Consider the following 22332-nt stretch of genomic DNA (forward strand, 5'->3'; position numbering starts at 1 on the left):
GCATCAGAGGCCCAGATACAGATGGGGGGCTTCCTCCTCGTTATTACTTGTCGCCCACAACACCCCCACCAAAAGCAGGTTTAAGGACTCCTCTGTCCTCATTTTCAACTCTTCCTCCATCACACAAAATCTTGGACTGTTCTCTGAACTTCTCTCCCACACATTTTGCCTACTCAAACCCTCATGGGAGAGGGGAACCTGAAAAATACTTAATATCGCTTTGCTAACAAAAATATCTTCCCCAGCTCTCACTTTCCTCCCAGCTCACACAAGTAACTCACATTAGTCAGTTCCTCCCACCAGAGCCACCCTCGCCCAGCCGAGAATCAAAAAGCTTTCTTCCCTCCTGTCTATAACTCCAAGTGGCTCGTAGCCACGGATGAGAGTCTAGAAATTCCCCCAAGCAAAATGCATATCCCAGAGCCTAGCAATTATTGCCAATAATATACCTCGCATTAATACCATTTATGTTTTAGTTAGCTTTCTGCTGCTTTGGGCAGGGTGACTTGAGGAGAAGCCCCTGCCGATATAAAAGGGGCTGCACAGACCTTAAGCATGACACACAGGGAAGGAGTCGGAAGCGTGCTGGAACCGGCTTGTATCGGCTTGGCAGAGCCTCGTGCACATTTCTTCCCAACACAGACATCACCTTTTAACTTGTGATCAAACTCAGGAGGAGTAATTACACCACAGAAATGTGCAAATGCTACTACTACCAATCAGGGGTTTCCATCCCGTCTAAGAGGCAGTTGTTAAACATTTCTCGGCACACCACTGGAAGCAGCTTTTATCTTTAAGGTAGCACTTCATGGGCACTTACTGCGTAGCAGGCACTGTGCTAAGTGCAGTACTCGTGTTACCTCATTCTGTTCAGCAACCCCGAGGCAGGACGCTAGGCTTGTCTGAGCTCCTGGCACTCATCTTGCTTCCCCATTCCTCCTTTCCTAAACAATCCTCAGGCCTCCTGTCTAGTTTTCCCTTCTCTCCTCACCCGCCTGCACTACCATCTCCCTAACATCACGCTCAGCCTTCCGTATGAAATCTTGTTGGATCCCTCAAGAATTAAATTCAGCAAACCGTCCACCATGTATCAAGCAAATACAATTATCGCTCCTGCGTCCCTTCTGTGCCATGTACAGAGTTCTCTCATGGAAGTTTATTACTTGGAAGTTTATCATTATTTATCATTAGAGCTACATAAAAATGCTCATATTATATATATACATATATATACATATATATACATATATATATATATATATATATATATATATATATATATATATATATATATTTTACTCACAAAACATAAGATGGTGTTATTATGGGTCAGTTTGCTCTTCTTGGGAAAATTGTATATAAACCAAACCAAATTTTTATCCCAGGAATATGAGAAGTCAGCATGGCTCAAGCCCTTTTTCCTGAATTTTCTCTTCCTTTTGAAAGGAAGTAGGAGTAGAATTAGTAAAAGAAAACTTGAAACAATTCTAAACATCTCATTAAAACACAATCCTATCCATTCCCAACACGTCATAATCCTCGTCTACACCTATGCAGCCACGAAGGGAGGACCGATCCAAGCATTTGCTTCAGTGGGTACAACAGGCTACACCCTCAGCAGGAACCCGGATGGTTAAGTGACTTCTTTAAAAAACTACTAAAACAACATCTACCATCCAATACATATTACTATTAGCAATGAATAAAAGGCTGAGAACATGTTCTTATTCACAATAAATTAGTTCTCATGGAACGATTTCTTCTTTACAATACTAGCAGCACAAAGTGTTAATATGTTTCCACAGAATTCCTCCTGGCTTCTAGAAGCCTGTCCTCTGGACCACTTTCAGAAAGGATGCTTTATTAATATGCTTGGCGACATGAGCAGCAACTGTTGCCATTAACTCAGAGTCAAGTTGCAAAAACATAACTTCTTCCAATGCCTGGATCAAAATAGTCATCAGAACATTGGTTTGGCCAGCTTTGTATTCTACCATTAGGCAGAATACCACAGGCCATCTGAGTGGAGCAGAGGGTTTTAGCCTTCTGGCGATATTCAAAGTCCACAGTCACTGTCCCTAATAATCACTTGTGAGAAAGAATATCCTCAGGTGAAAACCTCACTTGTACTTTCAAAGCCTCAAGTTACCTCATCCATGAATTGCAGGGCATTTTAGGGGAGCATAAAAATAACTCATATTAAGGAGAGAAATTGGTGTCTCTTAATTATCTAAAACACATTATATATCCTTATAAACAGTAGTAAAGGTAAATTAAAATTATAAAATCGAATTATGAGTTTGTGTCTGTAGCCTCCCGAAACGTCCTAGTTGTGGAACTTGTATGCAATCACACTGCCATCTAGAGAACCGGGCAGCGGGCAACCAAAATAGAGAATTCTGAGTGTCTCCAGACTCGGGCTCTTAAGAGGCAACCAAGCCTATGCTATTAATTGCTTTAGAAAACTAAAATGCATTCCACACCACTGACACTGAAATCAGACATGTCTTCAGTTCAAAGAATCTTGGGCCTTCAAGCTAACACAGCTCTTGGGCAAAAGACACGTTGGCATTGGCCCTTGGCCTATATTTCCTGTAAGATAGTGTAGAAACCTTTGTACAGCTGAAACCTAAACCTCTTTGGGAAAACATTTCTGCCCGTTACCAGCTTATCAGAGTCCATCAACAATGGGATTATCCAGCATCTCCTTGACTTGATTAAACTATCATTAAGCATCTGAGAGAAGGCAGTGGCCTGACAGCCTCTGCCCTTAAAGTAACTCTAAGAGCTATTTGTGGAAGCTGGAGGAGGCCAGATTTTTCTGGTCACTTGTGTAGTTCTTGACCTCTGCCTTAAAAGGAATACAATTAAGTCCTACCCATCCTAATTAGGACAAAAGGGACAATTATCTCCTAATTGAGGAAAATCCAATTATCAAGCTATGGTATACTCTCTACTTGTATATAATTTTACAGTATTTTCTTTAAAATCTTCATCGAGCCCCTTTTTAATGGCTTAATACATAAAGTAGCAACTGAAAATGTTCCAGATATGATGAAAAGGCACATTCCCCTATCGATGTTGTGCTTGTGGCAGGTCAGAGAGATTGAGCACCCTTGACTCATCCCAATTATGTCTTGACTCATCTCCAAAAAGTATATTAAAAACAGAAAACACAAAAGACTAATTGAAACCTTGGGAACAGGAATTATAATACTTATTTACAGCGAGCTTGTAAAGTGCTAAGTAAAGGCCATCTCATAATAAACTCAGAGACGAACCCAAAGAAAAACCTTATGTAGATGATCTGACGGGAGATATTTTTTCAGTGCCTTGGGAAACACAATACAACCTTGAGTGTATTAATCAGATTGCTCTGTGTTCTGTGAGGACAGGGGTAGTTTGCCTTGCTCAAACCAGCGTACCCCATTTACCAACATGGGGTCTGGCATAGCGTAGATTCAAAACATATTTGTGGACTGGATGCATGATTTAATTTTACTTTTGTTCTGCTAACTCTATTTAAGATCTCATTTTTAGCAAGAGACATAAACATTTGAAATTAGTTCCCCTGAAGTTTTTAATGTGACATATACATTTAATTAGATGCATATTTAGAAAGCACTGAAAAATCGTCCTGTCACATCAATAAAGACATAACACTGCCCCCAAGAGAGTCACATATACTCAGCAGGAAAGGTTTCCTTGAAGAAGAAGAATGGTGTGTGTGTGTGTGTGTGTGTGTGTGTGTGTGTGTGTGTGCGCATATGCGAGCGTGTGTGTGTCTCATTATGATGCCACAAAGTTGGATTCAGGTTGTCTTGGGATTCTGTTTCTTCAAAAATATTTTCACATAAACTCTCTTAACACTCCATAAAACTCTGCCCTCTCTTAACATAACTGCTTGTCTCGTGTAGAATCCCCATTTCTTTGAACAACAACAAAAGAAAACAGACCCAGTCCTTAGTGTCTGCCACCCACATATCAACATCTCCTTCATCAAAGAAATTGCAGAGAATATGGTCACCAGGTTCGTGTCTGCCCTTAGATTTGTATTTTTCGGGACACAGACAACTAAATACTTGATTTGAGCAAGTAGTAATCTGTTCCATAATTGTGTCTGACAATATTTACGATGGCTACAGAAATTTTCCTCATTAAGTCAATCTTCAAATAGCTGTCCCCCTGTCCAGGGTACCCTCTTAGAAAAGGGGAGCATCTTATTATAATTTGAGTCATTGGAGTACATTGCATCCTGAGCAGTACCCCAATTACTCCAGCATCTGATTAATGTCTGTCCAAACTCTCGTCCAGTAACAAGACCCTATGTAACTCAGCTAACCACGTAACAACCCACATCATCAAGACCCATTATCTTTTATAATGTTGATTCTTGGTATCCAAGGACTGTGGTTCAGACAGACTATTTAAAGGCATTAAAAGAACAACAGCCTTGCCAGCTGTGGGCATGGCCACCAAAACTACCATCAGGTCACAAGGCCAGATGCATCAGACGCCAGAAACAAGACTGAGGCAGAGGGAACACCCACTTAAGAAAACAAATCCACTTGTGTTCCCAAAGGAGAGCACAGGGCAGCAAATTCCATGGCTATGGAGAATTAATAACTGATAGTATAGATGGTGGTACCCCAAGTTCTTTGCCTAATCTATTTAGTTGATCTCTTAAATTTTATCTCCTTTCTTATCAAATTTTATCTTGGACAATGTTTAAAATTTTTAAATCTTAGACAAATTTTATCTCCTTTTTTCCAGCCATACGACTCAATTCTACCAAAAAATCATATATGGGGTATCTTCTAGCAACTGCCACTCACTGCTGTTCTTTCCAGTTAACCTGTGACTGTAAGCTCATTCTGGAATAGGTATCATTTTTGAGCTCTCGCTACTTGTCAGGCACTGTTCAGGGTTTTACCTATATTATTTAATCTTGTGACAATAATTTCTGTTTTACAAATGGGGAACGGGGTCAAGGAATGCTAAATAACTTTCTCAAAGTCATACAACCAGAAAAAGGGAGATCCAGGGTTCGAATCCAAGTGTCTCTGACACCAGGATTCAGGTTCTTAACTAAGATACTACATGCCTCCAAAGCTTCTGAGTCTTAGGATTTATATCACATATTTCTTTTTCTTTTTCTTGTTTCTGTTTTCTTTTTCAATTACAGTTGACATTCAATATTCTTTTCTATTCGTTCCAGGTGCACACTATACCAGATATTTTCAACCAGTAGTTCACAATTTTCTAAGAATGAAGATACCTTTCCAAAGACAAAACAACATTTCATAAGTTAACATATAATCAAGAGCTTAGCATATAGAGTCTGATACATACTAAGCACCCAAGAAATATTAGGTGTGTTGCTATCATCATTAGCACTGTTATGAAGAACCTCAGAATATTAACTGTACTTTTAGGATGCACTGATGATGATGATAATGAATTAATTTCATATCCACTATAACAGCTTCTACATAAAAAAGTAATTAGCTGAGTACAAAAAGATACCTGTAGCACGTATGTGTATGCAGACTTTGTAACACACATATGTGCGTGTGTGTATGTGTGCACACACAGATTCAGAACTCCTCTTGAGGCCCCAATTTTTCACTGAGTTGTACACCTGAATCCTCTAGCAGTCCTCTTTCTCCCATTCATGAATGGCACTCTATACCTCCAAAAACACCCCAAATGGATTTTCACATCATGCATATCTTTACTTAATTTCACCACCTTTAACATATCTAAGTTCTTGCTTAGGCTGGGATTTAAGTAGCTGCAACACAACTAGATAATTGAGCCTATACTGAAATCTAATAATTTCTCCCAGATGCCAATAATAACTTAATTAAATAATCAGAAAAACTGAATGGAGATAAGCAAAATGAAAGGCAGTTTCAAGGAGGGACAGTAAGCACTTAGAATATGAGAACTAGGATATAGGAGAATTAGCATCAGGCTGTTCTCCTTGTTCAAAAATCTTCAAGCTGTTTGGTGTGGGCATCTCTATGACAATAAAATATCTATTTCATAGGGAGTCAAGACTAGGGATTTTTTTTAATTGAAGCTTATTGGGGTGACGATTGTGAGTAAAGTTACATAGATTTCAGGTGTACAATTCTGTATTACATCATCTATATATCACATCATGTGTTCACCACCCAGAGTCAGTTCTCTTTCCATCGCGATATATTTGATCCCCTTTACCCTCACCTTCCATCCCCCTGTCCCCTTACCCTCTGGTAACCACTAAACTATTGTCTGTGTCTATGAGTTTTGTTCCTTCATTTTTTTTGTCTTGTTCTTTTATTGTTTTCAGTTTTATATCTCACATATCAGTGAAATCATATGGTTCTCGACTTTTTCTGTCTGACTTATTTCGCTTAGCGTAATAATCTCAAGATCCATCCATGTTGTCGCAAATGGCACTATTTCATCTTTTCTTATGGCAGAATAGTATTCCATTGTGTATATATACCACAACTTCTTTATCCATTCATCTATCGAAGGACATTTTGGTTGTTTCCATGTCTTGGCCACCGTAAACAAAGCTGCAATGAACATTGGGGCATACGTGTCTTTATGGATAAATGTTTTCAGATTTTTGGGGTAGATACCCAGGAGAGGGATTGCTGGGTCATATGGTAATTCTATTCGTAGTTTTTTGAGGAACCTCCACACTGCCTTCCATAGCGGCTACACCAGTCTGCATTCCCACCAACAGTGTATGAGGGTTCTTTTTTCTCCACAGCCTCTCCAACACTTGTTACTATTTGTCTTGTTGATGATAGCCATTCTGACTGGGGTGAGGTGATATCTCATTGTGGTTTTTATTTCCATTTCTTTTATAATTAGTGATGTTGAGCATTTTTTCATGTGTATTGGCCATTTGTATGTCCTCTTTGGAGAAATGTCTCTTCAGGTCCTCTGCCCATTTTTCAGTTGGATTGTTTGTTTTTTTTGTTGTTGAGTGTATGAGTTCCCTATATATTTTGGATATTAGCTCCTTATCGGAGGTGTTGTTTGCAAAAATCTTCTCGACTAAGGATTGTTTTTAATAATATTTTCCCGATTATAAAATACAGATTATTTTTGAAAACAGAAATATACAAAGTAGTTTAGGAAAAAAGTAATCACTATGCTCCTACCCACACATAATAATAATAACTATTAATAATAATAAATATTTATTTATTTTTCAAATTGTTTATAGTTCTTTTATATGTCTGCAGCTATTCATAAAATAAAACTGGATCATATACTAATATTATATTCTGCCTTTTTCATTTAGGATTATATCCTGAGGTATCTCCCATTAACTATTCTTTAAAAACATTATATATAATGGCATTAGAATATTCTATCACATAGGTTTAAAGGATCTTAAAGATCACAACTACATTTCATTTACATTTAGAAATTTGAACATAGCGTTGGGAGGAGGTAAATTTTCTCAAGGAAAAAAGCTTTTAAAAATTATTTTTATACTTGAAACCTACATAACTTTACTAACGCTTGCCATTCCAATAAACTTTAATTAAAAGAAATTATTTTTATGGGGTTCAGTTACTTGGTAAACAGCAAACAAAAAGGTACATCACAACCTAGGTATTGTGAGATTAGGGATAAATCTGTGTTATCCACACCATGATATCTTCAGGACCTAAAAGAGCCCCTGGCACAATACGCATGTATTTCAAGGGAGAGAAAACGGGTGGCTAGATATTTGCATTTAGAGGTTATACTTAGAGAGTTGTACACTGGCAATTTCTAGAAAATTCAGTAGTTCCTCAATCACTATGAGCTCCGCCAGATTACACGGAGATGAAGAAGCATAGGGCTTGCATGCTACATAATTGTATTTTACTGTTTCATAGGTGGCATTTTTACTAAGTGTAAACTGCTTCCATTTTGCAGCATGCAAACTAGCTGGCAACAAAGTACAGTCAGTTGTGGTAATTTGATCCCCCAAATGAATAAGGGTTTATCAGATCCAGACAATATGGGAATAAGCTGACACATCTTCAAGCAGATTTCCCAATCTATCTCTTCTGGAACGGCAGTTTGAGCAGGGTAGAATTTCCATGATTCAGCCTATCAAATCATAAAGATGTCAGAGGGACTGTCCCAAATGGATCATTAATTGTTGCCAGGAATACCAAGTTCATTCTTTCTGACTGAAAGACAGCAATTCCAAAATTCAGAGAGAGATTCTCAACAAATATTTGAAAATAAGATTTTTGTCCACAATTTTAACAAAGTTCATTCTAGCAACTTCTGTTTCAGTCAACAGGTCAGGAATTCAGGACACCTGCTCGTTTTACCTACTCTTGTCTTAAATTGTAGTTTTAAAGCCCTGCTTTACTATATTTTATCATGTTGCAAATGTAACAGCAAACACAGTGCTAAGATGTCATAAATCCCCAATGCTCAATGTTCAGAGCAGCTATCAAGAAAAAGCAACACCTGAGGAAGGAGGAAATTTGTGCCATTCTTCATACTTAAAATCTTTCTTGTCCTAGGCCTGTGGCCAGGAGCTGACAACTTTTCAGAAGTTGACTCAGTGGCAAAGGACACCTTACTACCTCCTTAGAAACAGCAAATGGTAGTAAATTCTAAGCTCTCCAGTAGGAAACCAAGTATGAGGTATAAGAAAGCAAAGCCCTGCTAGTGGTAGGGGGGATAGGGGTGCTGCTCTACAGATAAGGGGCATATCCTTTACATAAAACAAAGAACCTGGATGTTGAAAAGAACATTGGGGCCCCTCTGCAGAACTGATGTTGCCAGGGGAACCAGCAGCCAGAACAGGCAGGCTAGAAAATTGCAGGGTGGCCACAGCAACAGTCCCCTTAGGAACTTGGGCACAGGAAGTGAGGTGCACGGTGATAGAGCCGAGCCCCAGAGTCCACTCGTACCCTCCACCCAGTTTCTACACAGTGGCTTTGGGGTCAAATTTGATCACTCCTTTCCCCTTCTGAGGGTACCCTTCAAAGGCTCCCCACTGCCCAATGCATCAAATCCAAGCACCTTAAGGAAGTATTTGAGGTCGTTTGCCATCCTGCCCAGCCTCCTTTCACACCATTCTCCTACCTCTCTCACTAGCTTCAGAACTCCACTGATCTCAGCTCCTGGGGAATGCCATTCATGCTCATCCTCGCCTCAACTCTTCACTTCTGCATCCCTCCTGTGCCCTTCTCCTCTCTACCAGGCCTGCTTCCATTCTCTAGTCAGGTCTCCAAGATGCCTTGCTTGATCTCCCAGACTAGGCTGGGGTCTCCTAATATACAGTGCACTTCTCATTCTAGAAATTTCGTTTCAGGTGCCTTTTAGAAGGTAAGTTCCATGAGGGCGTAGAACACTTCTGTCAATTCATTGCCCTATTTCCAATTCCTAGCCGAATGTGAAGCACATAACCAGTACTCAATAAATACTTGTGAAAAAGATGAGTAAATAAACTACGTTTTCACTTTCAGAGGAACTTAGAAGGAAGACCATTGGGTCTCGCCTGGTGAACGTAGCCCCAAAGTCCTCTCTCAGGTACAGGCAAATGAAGGTTTGCTGGGCGCCCAGGCCCACCTTGGCTGCTGACTCTCATTGTAACTGAATGGTGTCAATAAGCCCATATATTATCCTCCTCGTTTTTCACCTATACACAAGCACCAGTTCCAGGTTTTAGAGAATTCATAAGCAAGTTGATCATGGAAAATATAATTGAAATACAAATATAAAGTCATGGCATTAGATCCATTCAGACAGAGCAGCACCGCTCTGTGGAGTTGGCGGGGAGCATATTTCCATTATTACTTCACTTTTGACAACATACAACATAAAAAAAATGAACTTTAAACACAAATACAAATACAAACTTTAAGAGTATTTTTACAATCAATGGACATTTTCCCAATATTATCAGTGGGACACATATATAAACACATACTACAGTAAATTAGATTGTAAGTAAAGCTCCTGATCTTATTTCTTTCTCCTAATTAACTGACAATTGTTTTCTTTTGTGCAAGAGTGAACTAATTGGAAGCTTAAAAATCAGACACATAAGAAGAGAGTTTGGCAAGGGATTCAGGTTAGTTGTCATGGAGATGTGCATTTGTGATGTTTCCTTTAGTAAACATTATTATACGTGGGAAAAATAATTTGTTGGACCTATCTAATTGAAAAGAAGGAACCATGCCAAAAATGACACATTTTAATATTTATGACTCAAAATCTGTTTTTAAGTCGAGAGAATGAATACATAACAATGCTAAACTGTTTTTACATAATTTAATTATTGCCTGATGGCATATTTTGAGGGAATCTATATGTAGGTGTGATTCATACTAAATATTATGTTTTATGCTCTGAAATGAATAATGCATCCATACTATAGGTGTGGGCTTTTACTTTGTGCTTAAGTTACACTATCAGACATTCCTTAGGAAATTCCACAACTGCAGACTCAAAATGGAATTGAGCTACGTGAACTGTCAAGGCCAGAAATCTCCATTAAATGAAGAAATCTTCTATAAACCTCTGTGCCTTTTCTGTAAATGCTATTTTGTTTACATCTCATCTTTCAGATTGGCATGTTATAAAAACTGTGACATCGACATGAAAATTGTTTGACCAACTGAAGTCATCCTTGATATTCAATTAACATTTAATACAGATCCCCTGTACCCATATTTGAGCATCCACAATACAAGAACTGTACGTACTGATCATAGTAACCCTACAGATTAGATGTTCCTAACTCCATTGTACAGAAGTTGAAACTGAGAAACCAAAAGCTTAACACATGCATTCTCAACAGGGACGATATCACCACCAACAGGGCGAAAATTGGTTCTGCTGTGATGAAAAAAACCCTTAAATAGTACAATTGTTGGTGGTCCTCCAAACCACAACCTATAAAATCATACTGCCTAGTGTTTAATTTCTCTCATTAGGAAGAATTTAAATTAAATTAAATTTTCTTCTTAGGTAGAGCAATAATGAAAAAAATGTTGAGCAACACTGGCCTAACCTCTAGTAAGTGATGGACCCATTTATTTAAGTGATATTTAGGGAATGTCTTTGGGCAAGGAACTGGGCCAGGGCTAGGTATATAGTGATGAACAAACCAGACATGGATCCTGAGGTTCCCAAAGCTTATAGCCATAAGGGGGATACATGTGTACCAGACAGCCAGACAAGTAAATATATCATTCCAAACCATGGAGAATGCTCTGAGAGAACAATGGGGTGCTGTAAACATGCCTGCAAGGTCAGAAACTGCCTCTTTACAGAAGTGACTTTAGGCTGACACTTAAAGGACAAGAAAGCTCAACTGCAGCAAAGAACATCAAGAAACAGCATTTCAGAAACAGACTTAGAGAATCAACCAGAAAGACCATGGTGCCTTTAAAATAAGGAGGTAAAGAGTTTGTGTTCCGATTTGAAACACTTAAATAGCTTAGTGGTCAAAGAGTGTCAGTTCCAGGTTCAAACCATAGCTTTACTCCTGGTATTCTTGAGCAATTTATTTCATTATTTTATGCCTCCATTTTGGCAATTGAGAAATAAGGATAACGCCACCTAGCAAAGCTATCATTTAGAATTGAAGGACAAAGAGCATCTGAGACAATAAAAAGCTAAAGAAGTTCATCACCACCAAACCAGTATTACATGAAATGTTAAAGGACTTCTTTAAGAAGAAGAAGAAGAAAAAGATAAAAAATATGAGTAATAAAATGGGAATAACTACATATCTATCAACAATTACTTTAAATGTAAATGGATTAAATGCTCCAGTCAAAACACATAAGGTGGAATGAGTTTGGAAATGTTCCTTCTCTTCAATTTTTTGGAATAGTTTGAGAAGAATAGGTACTAATTCTTCTTTAAACGTTTGGTAGAATTCACCTGTGAAGCCAACTAGTCCTGGGCTATTCTCATTGGGAGTTTTTTGATTACTGCCATCGATAGATTAATGGATAAAGAAGATGTGGTACATCAAGACTGGTAAAAGCGGCAGAGATGCTGAACGGATGGCCCCACACATGCGTGTTGAGGTTGAGAATCCGGAGGGAAGTCTCAGGCATGGAGGACCCCCAAGAGTAGCAAAGGACCCCAACCCCACACTGGGCTCCCCAGCCCAGAGTACAGATGCCAGGAAGAGAAGCCTCCAAAATCTGGCTGTGAAGAACAGTGGGGATTCCAACCATCTGGGTGGGGCAGAAGGCTGTGGGAAAGCCAGACATCCTCTTAAAGGACCTGTGCACAGACTCAGCCACTTGCAGACACTCACCCTGAGCTCCGGCGGATAGACAGTGAGTCAGGAGGCATCGGAAACAATACAGGGAGAGACTGAGTTGTGTGCCTTCAGGGTGAAAACTGGAGGGACAGTTGACATTTTCCCTCTGTAGAATGCAGCTGGAAGGTGGGGGCCATCTTTCCTGTATTGAGCCCTCCCCCACAGGCCAAATCTGAATCTGCACTGGCCTGATGGGCTCCACTTGCTCCACTCTGGTGATTCCCTGAGACACTGCCTCACACGGCTTGCCTGCCACACTAAGCTCTACCAATAGCTGAGCCTCACAGAAGCCAGCAGGTGGCAGCAGGTCTTGAGGTGCCCTGGGCTTTTTGCAGAGCTGCTCCAGTCTTGGAACTGGTGGCAGCCATTGTCAGTTCACAGTGAGGCCTCTCCCATGTGCCTCTAGGTCCAGCAGAGGGAAAAACATGGCTCTCTTTGTAGCTCTTACCAGGTAGTTCCTGGCTGGTCATAGGCAATGGCTGACCTGGGCCTACACCAGAGTCCCTTCCAAGAGGCCCTAGGACCAACAGACCTGGAAGTCAGCTTCAGACAACAGCAGAGCACTGCCCAATTAGTCCCACAAGTGGCAAACCCAAAGGGCAGTCTCAGTAGGCACCAGAGCACACTGAGGTAAATCCCACTCCATGGGGTAAGCCCCACCCCTGCAGAGCAGCCCATCAGCTGTAGACATGGCCAAACCCCACAGCCAGTCATCCTGAGGGTCAATCCCATCCACCTGATGTCAACAGCAATCAAGGCTCAACTATAACAGGAGGGCACACACAACCCACACAAGAGACACTCCTGAAGCACCCAGTACAGCTGACCCGGGTGACTGTTCCACTGGGCCCTGCAGGACCCCCTAATACATAAGGCCAACTGGCCAAGACTGGAAGACATAGAAGATCTACCTAATACAGAGAAACAAACACAGAGAGACAACCAAAATGAGGAAACAAAGAAATATGTCCCAAATGAAAGAATAGGAGGAAAAAAACTAAATGAAATGGAGACAAGCAATCTACCAGATATAGAATTCGAAACACATGTTATTAGGATGGCTCAGGGAACTTAGTGAGAACTTCAACAAAGAAATAGCAAGCATAAAAATGAACATAGAACCATAAAAATGAACCAATTGGAAATGAAGAATACAATAACTGAAATGAAGAATGCATCAGGAAGAATCACCAGCAGAATAGATGAAGAAGAGGATTGACTCAGTGATTTGGAAGACAAGGTAAAACACTCAATTGAAGATGCAAAAAGAAAAAAAAGAATAAAAATAAATAAATAAAATAAATAAATAAGGATAGCTTAAGAGACTTCAGGGACAATATCAAACATAATAACATTTGCATCACAGGAGTACCAGAGGAGAAGAAAGTAAGGGACTCAGGACCTATTTGAAGAAACAATGACTGAAAACTTTCCTAACCTTGCAAAGGAAATAGACATAAAGTCCTGGAGGTGCAGAGTCCTAAACAAGATGAGCCCAAACAGGTCCACACCAAGACACATCATAATTAAAATGCCAAAGACTAAAGACAAAGAGAGAACCCTAAAAGCAGAAAGAGAAAGGCAACTAATAACTTAAAAGGGAGCTCCCATAAGATTGTCAGCAGATTTCTCAACAGAAACTTTGCAGGCCAGAAGGGATTGGTGTGAAATAAAGTAATGAAAAGCAAGGTCCTAAAACCAAGACTACTCTACCCAGCAAGATTATCATTTAAAATCGAAGTTGCTATAAAGAGCTTCCCAAACAAGGAAAAGCTAAAGGAGTTCACCCCCACCAAACCAGTATTCCAATAAATAATAAAGGTACTTCTTTAAGAGGAAGAAGGAGAAAATAAGAACATAAATATGAATAATGAAATGGTAATAACTATGCATCTATCAATAATCACTTTTAATATAAATGGATTAAATGCTCCAGTCATAAGACATAGGGTAGTTAAATGGATAAGAAAATAAGACCCACACATATGCTGTCTACAAAAGACCCACTTCATATCAAAAGACACACAGAGACTGAAAGTAAAGGGATGCAAAAAAGATATATCATGCAAATGAAAATGAAAAACAAACCTGGGGTAGCAATACTTATATTAGACAAAATAGATTTTAAAACAAAGCCTATAATAACAGACAAAGAGGAACATTACATAATGATAAAGGGATTAATCCAATAAAGAGGATACAACCCTTGTAAACATTTATGCACACAATATAGGAGCTCTTACATATATAAAGCAAATTTTCACCGACATAAAGGGAGCGATCAACAGTAGTACAATCATAGTAGGAGACTTTAACACCCCATTGGCACCAACAAACAGATCTTCCAGAAAGAAAATCAACAAGTAAATAGCAGCCATTAATGACACATTAGACCAGATGCATTTAATTGATATTTTTACAGCATTGCACCCCAAAGTAGCAGAATATACATTCTTTTCATTTTCCAAGTTGGACCCCATGTAAGGCCACAAAACAAGTCTCAATAAATTTAAGAAGACTGAAGTCATATCAAGCATCTTCTCTAACCACAATAGTATGAAACTAGAAATCAAATACAAGAAAAAAAAAACTGGAACACACACAAACACATGGAGGCTAAATAACATGCTACTAAAAAATAAATGGGTCAACAAGATCAAGGAAGGAAACAAAAAATACTTTAAGACAAATGAAAAACAAAAAACAAAAAAACAACAACACAGTAACCAAAATCTAGAGGACATAGCAAAAGCAGTCCTAAGAGGGAAATTCACAATACAAGCCTAACTTAAGAAACCAGAACAATCTCAAATAAACAATCTAACCTTACACTTAAAGGAACTAAAAAAAGAACAGCCAACAAAGCACAAAGTGAGCAGAAGGAAGGAAATAATAAAGATCAGGGTGGAAAAAAAGTAAAAGAAAAAATACAAAAGATCAATAAAACCAAAAGCCGACTCTTTCTTTGAAAACATAAACAAAATTGATAAAACTTTAACCAGATTCATCAAGAAAAAAAGAGAGAGGACCCAAATAAATAACATCAGAAATGAAAGGGGGGAAGTGATAACTAACACCACAGGAATACAAAGGATTTTGAGAAAATATTATGAACAATTATATGTCAACAAATTGGACAATCTGGAAGAAATGGATAAATTCCTAGAAACACAGTCTTCCAAGACTGAATCAAGAAGAAACAGAAAATCTGATCCAACCAATTACTACTAACGAAATCCAATCAGTAATCAAAATACTCCCAACAAACAAAAGCCCTGGGCCAGATGGCGTCAAAGGTGCATTTTGTCAGTCAAAGAATTAACACTTATCCGTTTCAAACCATTCCAAAAAAATCAAAAAGAGGGAAAGCCACAAGTTTATTTTATGAAGTCACTGTTACCAATTCCAAAACCAGACAAAGATATTACAAAAAAAGAAAATTATAGGCCGATATCCCTAACGAACGTAGATGCAAAAATCCTCAACAAAATATTAGAAAGCTGGATTTAGCAATACATTAAAAAGATCATACACCATGATCAATTGGGATTTATTCCTGGGATGCAAGGTTGGTTCAATATCTGCAAATCAATTAACATGATATGCCACATAAACAAAATGAAAGATAAAAGTCATATGATCATATCAATAGATGCAGAAAAAGCATTTGATAAAATCCAGCATCCATTTATGATAAAAACTCTCAGAAAAGTGGCAATAGAGGAAACATACCCCAACATAATAAATGCCATATACGACCAACCAACAGCTAACATCATACTAAATGGTGAAAAATTAAAAGCATTCTCCTTAAAATCAGGAACAAGCCAAGGAAGCCCACTTTCACCACTTTTATTCAACACAGTATTGGAAGTCCTAGCCACAGTGATCACACAAGAAAAAGAAATAAAAGACATCCAAACTGGAATGGTAGAAGTAAAACTGAAATTATTTGTAGATGACATGATACTATGTAGAGAGAACCTGAACGATTCCACCAAAATACTATTAGAACTGATAAATAAATTCAGTAAAGCAGCAAGATACAAAATTAATATTCACAAATCAATTGTGTTTTTATATACCAATAATGAACTGTCAGAAATTTTAAAAACAATCCCATTTACAATTGCATTAAAAAAATAAAATATCTAGGAATAAATTTAACCAAGGAGGTAAAAGACCTGTATTCGGAAAACTATAAAACATTGAAGAAAGAAACTGAGGAAGATACAAATGAATGGAAGCATATACCGTGCTGATGGATAGGATTAACATCATTAAAATGTCCATACTACTGAATGCAATCTATAGACTCAGTGCAATCCCTATCAAGTCACCAGTGGCATTTTTCAAAGGACTAGCACAAATAATCTTAAAATATATATGGAACCACAAAAAATTGCTGAATAGCCACAGCACTCTTGAGAAGGAAGAATAAAATTGGAGGTATCATGCTGCCTGATATCAAACTATACTACAAGACAATAGTAATCAAAACAGTATGGTACTGGAAAAAAACAAACACTTAAATCAGTGGAACAGAATAGAGCCCATAAATGAACCCACACCAATGTGGTCAATTAATCTATGACACAGGAGGCACAAGAATATACAGTGGGATAAAGACAGTCTATTCAATAAATGGTGTTGAAAAAACTGGACAGATACATGCAAAAATAATGAAACTGGCCCACCTTCTAACACCACATACAAGAATAAACTCAAAATGGATTAAAGACTTAAATGTGAGACCTGAAACCATAAAACTCCTAGAAGAAAACTTAGGCAGTAAACTCTCTGACATTGCTTTTAGTAAAATTTTTCTGATCTCCTCAGGCAAAGGAAACAAAAGAAAAATATAAAGAAATGTGACAACATTAAACTAAAAAGATTTTGCACAGCAAAGTAAACCATCAACAAAATGAAAAGACAGCCTACTGAATAGAAAATATTCATCAGTGATACATCTGATAAGGGGTAAATATCCAAAATTTATAAAGAACTCATACAACTCAACACCAAAAGGAAAAACAATCCAATCAAAAAATGGGCAGAGGACCTGAATAGACATTTTTCCAAAGAGGACATACACATAGCCAATAGACACATGAAAAGATGCTCAACATCACTAATCATCAGAGAAATGCAAACACACATACACACACACAACAAGAATATTACTCAGCCGTAAAAAAGAATGAAATCTGAAATCTTACCATTTGTGACAACATGGATGGACCTAGAGAACATTATGCCAAATGAAATAAGTCAGACTGAGAAAGAGAAGTACCATATGATCTCACCTATATGTAGAATCTAAAGAAAAAAATAAATGAACAAGTAGAACAGAAACAGACTCATAGATACAGAGAACAAGCTGATTGTTTTGGGGGCCGTGGTGGGGACTGGTTGGGGAACTATGTGAAAAAAGTGAAGGGATTAAGAAATACAAATTGGTGGTTACAAAATTGTCATGGGGATGTGAAGTACAGCATAGAGAATATAGTCAGTAATGTTGCCACAACTATCTATATTGCCAGGTTGATAACAGACTGATTGGGAGATCACTGTATAAATTATATAAATGTCTAACCACTATCCTGTACACCTGAAACTAATATAAAATAATACTGAATATCAACGGTAACTGAAAATATAATTAATTTGAAAAAGAAGATGGGGTACACACACACACACACACACACACACACACACACACACACAGTGGAATATTATACAGCAACAATAAAGAATGAAATCTTGCCATATGCAACAACATGGATGGATCTAGAGCAGGGGTGTCCAAACTTTTTTCAACGTTTTTTACCAAGGGCTATATGCGGTAAAATACACAAACAGCCAGGCCACTCATTCGAGGTGAAGTACCTATTGTCTCACCTGGTTTATTTAAGTAAACTAAATATATTTTTGGAATTTGCTGCAGGCCAATTAACAATGGATTGCGGACTGCAGTTGGCCCAAGGGCCGCAGTTTTGACACCCCTGATCTAGAGGGTATTATGCTAAGTAAAATAAGAGAAATAAAATACCATGTGGTTTCACTTTTATGTGGAATCGAAAAACAAAACAAAACAAAAACAGACTCATAGAAACAGAGACCAACGGGATGATTACCGGAATGGAGGGGGTGGGAAGATGGGTGAAAAGGGGAAGGGGAACGTAGTCAGTAATATGATAAGTTTGCACAGTGACAGATCGCTATACCAGAATTAGTGGGGTGGTCACATTGTAAGGTATAAAAATGTCAAATCACTATATTATACACCTAAAACTAATATAACCAATGTAAGGCTGCATACCAACTATACTTATATACTTAAATTTAAAAAATGTAAGTTAAAATAAAAAAGACATAAGGTAGCTGAATGGATTAGAAAACAAGACCCTTACATATGCTCCCTGTAAGAGTTGCACTTCAGATTAAAAGACACACAGAGACTGAAAGTAAAGGGATAGAAAAAGATATTTCATGAAAATGGAAATTAAGGAAAAAGCCTGGGGTAGACATATTTATACCAGACAAAACAGACTTTAAAACAAAGCCTGTAACAAGAGACAAAGAAGAGCCAGTATTCCACTTCTGGGTGTTTATCTGAAGAAACCCAAACACTAATTCAAAAAGCCACAGGCATCCCTATATTCATTGCAGCATTATTTATTAGGGTGGTGCAAAAGTAATTGCGGTTTAAAAGGTTAAAAATAATTCCAAAAACAGCAGTGACTTTTGTACCAACCTAATACAATGGCCAAGAAATGGGAGCAACCTAAATATCCATCAATACATGAATGGATAAAGAAGTACATATATACAATGGAATATGACTCAGCCATAGAAAAGAATGAACTCTTGCCACATGCAACAACATGGATGGACCTAGAGGATATTGTGCTGAATGGAATAAGTCACAGAGAAAGACAAATGCCTTTATGATTTCACTTATACGTGGAATCTAAAGAACAAAACAAACAAAACAGAAACAAACTCATAGATCCAGAGAACAAGCTGACGGTTGCCAGATAGGAGAGGGGTTGGAGATAGGAGTGAAAAAGGGGAAGGGATTAAGTACAAACTGGTAATTACAAAGTAGTCATAGGGATGTAGGGTATACCATAAGGAATGTAGTCAATAATACTGTAATAATTGTGTGTGGTGTCAGATGGGCACTATATTTATCAGGGTGATCACTTGGCAAGTTATATAAAGGTCTAGTCTCTATGTTGTACATCTAAAACTAATATAATATTGTATGTCAACTGTAATTGAAAACGAAAAAGAAGGATAACATTGCCCGGGGCTGATATGGGGACTAAAACTGAAATTATGGTTAAGTGCCTGACATATGGTAAGAGCATAAAAAATTGGTTGTTTGACTGTTTATTATTATTATAAATAGAATAATATAACAAACAAAAGCAGACTCCTCTGGATGGCACAAAGAATAAAACTGAGTCTGGCCTCAATTTGCAGGTACTAGTAATTGCCTATCTATTTACCCCCTACAATTCCTTAAACTGTGTTTATGAAACTTTCTGCAGATAAGACTAGCTGCAGACACACACAGGGAATTTCTAATATGGTCACTCCCATAATTCAGCCCTCTCCCCAGGTTTTGCTGTATCATACTAGTCTGCATTTCCCAACATATTTTCTAACAGTAATTCCATGAAATGCTCTATGAAAAACAGGTTGCAAGGACAAATGGTTTTGGAAACACTGCCTCCAATGTAGGTCAGTTGGGGTTGGGTTACAAGCCAGAAATTGGCTGACTGAAGTGGAAATATATTGAAAGGTTACAGGGCAGCTCACAGGATCACTGGCTGAGATGCCTCACAACTAGGATCACAACCCAAAGCACCAACCCCGTATCTGGCATGGCTGGCCCAACCATCACCCCTGCACACTGACTACGGCACACTGCCACTGCAATTGCCCCTGGAGGCTGGATGCTTCAGACTTCACCACTGACACAGAAAATGTCACTGGCTCCCGTTCACGTGCCAAGACTAATAATGCTTCTCATTAGCCAAGTCAAGGTCATTTGCTGGAGGGATGGTTGCATAGGAATTTGGAAAGTATTAAGCGATTACTTATGTGGTATTTTCTACTTCTTTGAGGGAGTCAAGTTCTGCTTCCTACCAAGAATCCTAAGGCAGAGAATTCCCTCCACCTCATGTAGAAGAATGTCATGATACTGAGAGCAAGAAAAAAAAAGATGAATGTCTACCATATCAATGTGCTCTAAACATTTTTTTCAGGACTCTTAATAAAAATAATAGAGCATGTACTCTTAGTATATGTACATGGATATATAAATTAACTATATGTAAAATTCCAATACTATAATATGTTAGATGAAGTAACCTGTTACAAGACACGCATATAAACAAATATCTGTTAGAGACACACAGTGAGGAAAGGAACTTCAAATTCTATCATTTAACTTGGCAATTTGTGAGCTGTTACTAAGATTCTCTTTTTTTCCCCTTTAATTTTTTTCAGATTAACATTAGGTACTGACTAAGCATTAGCAAGTAAGTGTCAATATCACAGAAGCTACCCACTTCTGCAAAACTGGAAAGTAAATTTAAGCAATGTTATTCTGCTGACTTTGGTTGTAGAAGTCAAGGATGTCATTTCAGAGTCCAAAAAGAAAGTTACCAGCTCATCAAAAAGCAGCGATGACTCTTGTTGATTGAGGACCTAGTGTGCAGCATGCGCTGTAGAATAGTAAGTGCTTTACCTGGAGTTCTGCCCAGCTGCTTTGCAACCTCCTGCAGAAGAGAAAAACCAAGTGCCATACAGATACAGTACTACCCAAAGCCACATTCAATTCCAAGGCATACCTATCTCCATGGAAATATCCTGCCATTTTAGCATAAAATCTAAGAAGCATTTCAAAATTCCTAAAACAATCTGCAAAACAGTACCATAAGAAGCTCCATACTACCATAAAAAAATAAACACTGCGGTCACAGTAAGTTATGATGACTCATGGAGGAAACTTAGATAATTCACTCACTGGTGCAAGGAGAGATACCATTTTACTGTCATTTACTGTCAAGAATATATTAAAATGTTTTTAGTAATCAAAGACAATGTCACTAACAACCCATCATGGGACTCCAGCGGCTAAAAGTTGTTGAGGGTGCTGAGCCCAAATAAAAATTCTCTGTGCTGAGAATGGCAGATGATACAAAAGGTGCCTTGGTCTATCAGAAGAGCATAGCAGGTTATGGTCATAGATTATAGCCTCTGTTTTCCTGTTTGTGAGAAATGCCCACAATGTATAGTTTGAACCTATGAACCTGAGTTCTCTCAGTACCCACCATTCTACATTCCTCTTAGTTTCTTATATAAATAATGTCTCTCTTTCCATGACTTTTTGCAGCTGATGCCATTCCGCATGGAACACCATGGACATAAATATATCACCACCACCATCTGACCCCTCCACCATCCACTGCCAACTGCAGCTCCTCCCTCAGTTCTCAGCGGCAACATCGCTTGCTTGGGAAGGCCCTGCCTGACTGTTTCAAATAACCTTAAGTGCTTTTTCATAACACTCCCCATATGCTCGGTCCTTCCCCTTTCTGAACCATCACAACTTTTAACCACTTATCCAGTTTTTGGCTTTTCTAAAATGGAAGATTGGAGGCCAGGCACCACACTGTTTTTCGGCAAAGAATTCTCTACACCTCACCCACCGTAAAGGCTCCACAAATACGGAATGAATGAATGAATGAATGAATGAATGAATAGCTGCTATAGCTACATGCAAAATACATCACAGTCATATTCTTTCTATGGTTCAAACAACCATACAAAAGCCCCCTGTTCATGACATGTCAAATGGGGGGGAAAGATCTATGCACAGACTCAGTCAAGCCTGACCACGCTTCAGGCAATGCCAAAACCTTGCCTCCTTCTTCGGAACAACCAGTTCCCAGAACAACTTGGCTTCTGATTCAGGCCATCATACTTCTCCTTTCTCTCCTATC

The 22332-nt window shown here is 38.4% G+C and overlaps 1 protein-coding gene and 1 pseudogene across 17 annotated transcripts in view; one reads left to right on the top strand and one right to left on the bottom strand.

Moving 5' to 3' along the window:
- Positions 1–22332, bottom strand: part of ERC2 (ELKS/RAB6-interacting/CAST family member 2) — a 918050-nt gene that overhangs the window by 660180 nt on the left and 235538 nt on the right. The gene's annotated exons all lie outside the window — the stretch shown is intronic.
- LOC148758247 (fatty acid-binding protein 5 pseudogene) overlaps positions 1–22332 on the top strand; it is a 99321-nt pseudogene that overhangs the window by 24256 nt on the left and 52733 nt on the right.

Source organism: Rhinolophus sinicus, chromosome 5 (assembly GCF_057876585.1).
Source record: "Rhinolophus sinicus isolate RSI-liver-muscle chromosome 5, RSI-T2T, whole genome shotgun sequence".
Classification (NCBI taxonomy): domain Eukaryota; kingdom Metazoa; phylum Chordata; class Mammalia; order Chiroptera; family Rhinolophidae; genus Rhinolophus; species Rhinolophus sinicus.